The sequence below is a fragment of the Carlito syrichta genome, unplaced genomic scaffold (assembly GCF_000164805.1).
Source record: "Carlito syrichta isolate Samal-C Ts95f unplaced genomic scaffold, Tarsius_syrichta-2.0.1 Scaffold309114, whole genome shotgun sequence".
In the NCBI taxonomy this organism is placed as follows: Eukaryota; Metazoa; Chordata; class Mammalia; order Primates; family Tarsiidae; genus Carlito; species Carlito syrichta.
This window is the reverse complement of record NW_007253210.1, coordinates 677,998-681,540: the sequence shown is the minus strand read 5'-3', so window position 1 is coordinate 681,540 and position 3,543 is coordinate 677,998. Positions and strand designations below refer to the sequence as shown.

The window sequence follows — 3,543 nt, the reverse complement described above, 5'->3', positions numbered from 1 at the left end:
TGGGTCTCGAACCCGCGGGTTCAGGAAATCCACTCACCTCAGCCTCCCAAAGCACGGGATTACAGGCTGAGCCATCGAACCCGGCTGCATGAGAACCTTTATGTTTTCCTATTGAAAGTACCATATATCCTGTACAGAGACGGATGTATCCTGCAAAAAATGAGAGGGATCGCTGGAATGTAGAGCCAGAAAGGCCTCTCAGTGAAGGTGTCTTTTTAGCTGATGTTTGTATTCTTTTTGGAGAGACCAGGGGGAAAGTTTTCCTATCCAGTTTTGCAAGAGGTTGTTCTCTGAATTGTTAGGGGAGAGAGAGATGAGTGGGTTTGTGGATAAAGAATTGGGCCTAGAAAAGGCAGATTGGTGGCTCACGCCTGTAATTCCAGCACTTTGGGAGGTGGAGGCTAAAGGATTGCCTGAGCCCAGGGGTTCAAGACTAGCCTGGGCAAATTGGCAAGACCACATCTCTACAATAAATCAAAAATTAAGCGACCACTGCACTCCAGTCTGGGTGACAGAGTGAGACTCCAACTAAAAATAAAAATAAAAAAATTAGCCAGGCGTGGTGATGCGTTCCTGTGGTTCTAACTACTTGGAAGGCTGAGGCTGAAGGATCACCTGAGTCCAGGAGGCTGAGGTTGCAGTGGCCATGAGCTTGTTGCTGCACGCCAGCCTGGATGACAGAGTGAGATTGCTACTAAAAAACAAACAAACAAAGTAACCAGGTGCGGTGGTTTATGCCTATAATCCCAGCACTTTGGGAGGCTGAGGTGAGAGGACTGCCTGAGTTCAGGGGTTTGAGACCAGTCTGGGTAATTGGCGAGACCTCGTCTCTACAATAAATCAAAAAATTAGCCAGGTATGGTGGCGCGTGCCTGTAGTTTCAGCTACTTGGAAGGCTGAGGCAGAAGGATAGCCTGAGCCCAGCAGGTTGTGGCTGCAGTGGCCGGAACGTGTCACTGCTCTCTAGCCTGGGTGACAAAATGAGACTCCAATTCAAAAAAACAAAAAACAGAAAAGGAGGTTGGTACTTGAATTCACAAGCTTTCAACCTGCTGCTGTGTTTTGATTGGTCTTTTAATCGGTCCCTCCTCACTGGTAAATTCAGCATCATCTAGCAAAGAAGACACTAGCAATTGTCATGAAAATTTTGAGGCTGATATAAAAACAATTTACAAGATTGCTACCAGCAGAGGGGGTATAGCTCAGTGGTAGAGCATTTGACTGCAGATCAAGAGGTCCCCGGTTCAAATCCGGGTGCCCCCTTGCTCTCTCTAGCATTTTTCACCCCAGAATCCGAAGCTCATTGGAGATACCCTTTGTCTCTTCCACGCATCTGATTTTCCGCTTCGAACAGACTCAACCCAGAGGTTGCTTTAAAATGGGTCTGGGTCTGACTTGGTAGCTCAACCTGTAATCCCAGCATTTTGATAGTCCAGGCGCCTGGATTGCCTTAGCCCGCTGGTTCGAGACCAGCCTGGGTAACTTGGCGAGACCTCATCTACACAATAAATCAAAAAGTAGCCAGGTGTGGTAGCGCACTTCTAATTCCGGCTGCTGGGAAGGCTGAGGCAAAAAGATCACCTGAGCCCGGCGAGTTGAGGCTGCTGTGGCTGTGAGGATGCCATTGTGCTCCAGCCTGGGCGACAGAGTGAGACTCCAACTTAAAAGAAAAAAATTGGTCTGAGCCACACACCCCAACGGCGAAAAGCCACATATGTTCTGCACTGCTAGCACAAAGGCGATTCCCATCTCTGAGCTCCATTGGTTACATGTTAATTACAGTTTGGAGGGGGGAGAGGGGGAGAGGGGGAGAAGGGGAGGGAGGGAAGGGGAGAAGGGGTAGGGAGGGAAAGGGCAAAACATGGCAGGTCGGACCAGGCAAGAGTTCCTATCCTGACCTGGAATACTAGGAGGAAGACTCCAAATTCAGAAGGTTTATAACAGGATAGATCTAAGGTAGACGGCAAAAATCGACAATTTCCTCCACTCTCCTTTGCCTTAGTTCAAGGGCAGGGCTTTGGCCTGATAACCTGGAGGTTGTAAGTTCGTTAGACCAAGAGAAGGAAAATTGGTTGTTTCTGGACTTTGCACTGGACGGATCTCTCTCTGTCCAGTCTGGAGGTGCCACTCACAGTTATGTGGGACCCGGGAGAAAAAAAGAAAAAAAAAAAAAGAAAATGCACTCGAGTATTCCCTGGGGGTTCCAAGGGATGACACAACCAGATTCCGAGTTTTAAATACTGCAGCTGCCCCTTGACTCAAGCGGCATGTCACTTTCTATCTTCGTCGTTCTTTTTCCTTTTTTTGGGCAAAACCTAGCCGATGGGGACGCCCTTCCTTTTCTTTTCACATGGAATGTTTTCCTCTGGCCCCACTGGGACACTGCACATCCACGCTGCCAGCGGATATCTGTCCTCATCTTCAGGTTTCGAAACTCGATGGCCTTTTATTATGACTTCAGTGATCCTCAAAGTGTGGTCCTCAGACCGGCAGCACCAGCAGCAACTGAGAGCTTGTCGGGAATACAAGCCCTTGGGGCCCACTCCAGGACTCTAGAATCAGAAACAAAGGGTGTTGTAACAAGTCATTCTGATGCATGCTCAAGTCAGAAACACCGCATTAGAGTATAACAGTCTGCATCGGGATATCACTTTATTTTTGTACATGACAATGAGCCGATGGGTGTGCACAGGCCATTTGAACGTTCTCGAAGTGCTGTCGCTGGCTGTGTCAGCACCAGGCAGGGTGAATACAGCATGTCCATGCCACTGGGGATGCAGAAAGCTGAAGCTGCACAAGGGCTGTGTCTGTGGGTTTCCCTTTTTGGACCCTCTACCCCCATTGGAAACAGAATGCCAGGCCGGGCACGGTGGCTCAAGACTGTAATTCCAGCACTTTGGAGGCCGTGGCGAGAGGATTGCTTAACCTCAGGGGTTCGAGACCATTCTGGGCATCTTGGTGAGCCCTCGTCTCTACAAGAAATAAAAAAATAAGCTGGGCATGGTAGCCCACGCCTGAAGTTCCAGCTGCTTGGAAGGCTGAAGCGGAAGGATCGCTAGAGTCCAGCAGCGCGAGGCTGCGGTGGCCGTCCCTGGGCGACAGAGTGAGACTCCAACTCAAAAAAAAAAAAAAAAAAAAAAGAAAAGAGAAAAAGCAAACAGAATGCCAACTTGGGGGAGTCACAGCTGGCTGGCACATCTGAGGCTGAAGGCCCTGCCGCTTCGGTCCTGGTGGTGCTTGGGTATACCGTCTCCTCCGCTGGGCCCAAAGCAAAACCGAAAGCTTTCCGCTAAGGTTGAACAGAAGGGAGTTCTTTTTCATGTTTGTTTTCTTTTAGTCTAGGATCCAATGTTAAAATATGAGTAGGAAGCGAAAAATGCACTACTGGTTACAGAAGGGGGCACCCGGATTTGAACCAGGGACCTCTTGATCTGCAGTCAAATGCTCTGCCACTGAGCTATACCCCCGCGCCAGCGTGCGCCGGGAGGCGGTTCTTGGGTGCTAAGAAATTGTGGCAGCCGCTACGCTGGGGGTGGGAAATAC

At 49.5% G+C, this 3,543-nt stretch overlaps 2 non-coding genes across 2 annotated transcripts; one reads left to right on the top strand and one right to left on the bottom strand.

Moving 5' to 3' along the window:
- Positions 1-1,191: 1,191 nt before the first annotated feature.
- On the top strand, positions 1,192-1,263 carry TRNAC-GCA. Its single transcript has one exon. It is a non-coding gene; the product is annotated as a tRNA-Cys (tRNA).
- Positions 1,264-3,395: 2,132 nt separating this feature from the next.
- Positions 3,396-3,467, bottom strand: TRNAC-GCA. Its single transcript has one exon. It is a non-coding gene; the product is annotated as a tRNA-Cys (tRNA).
- Between the last annotated feature and the right edge of the window lie 76 nt (positions 3,468-3,543).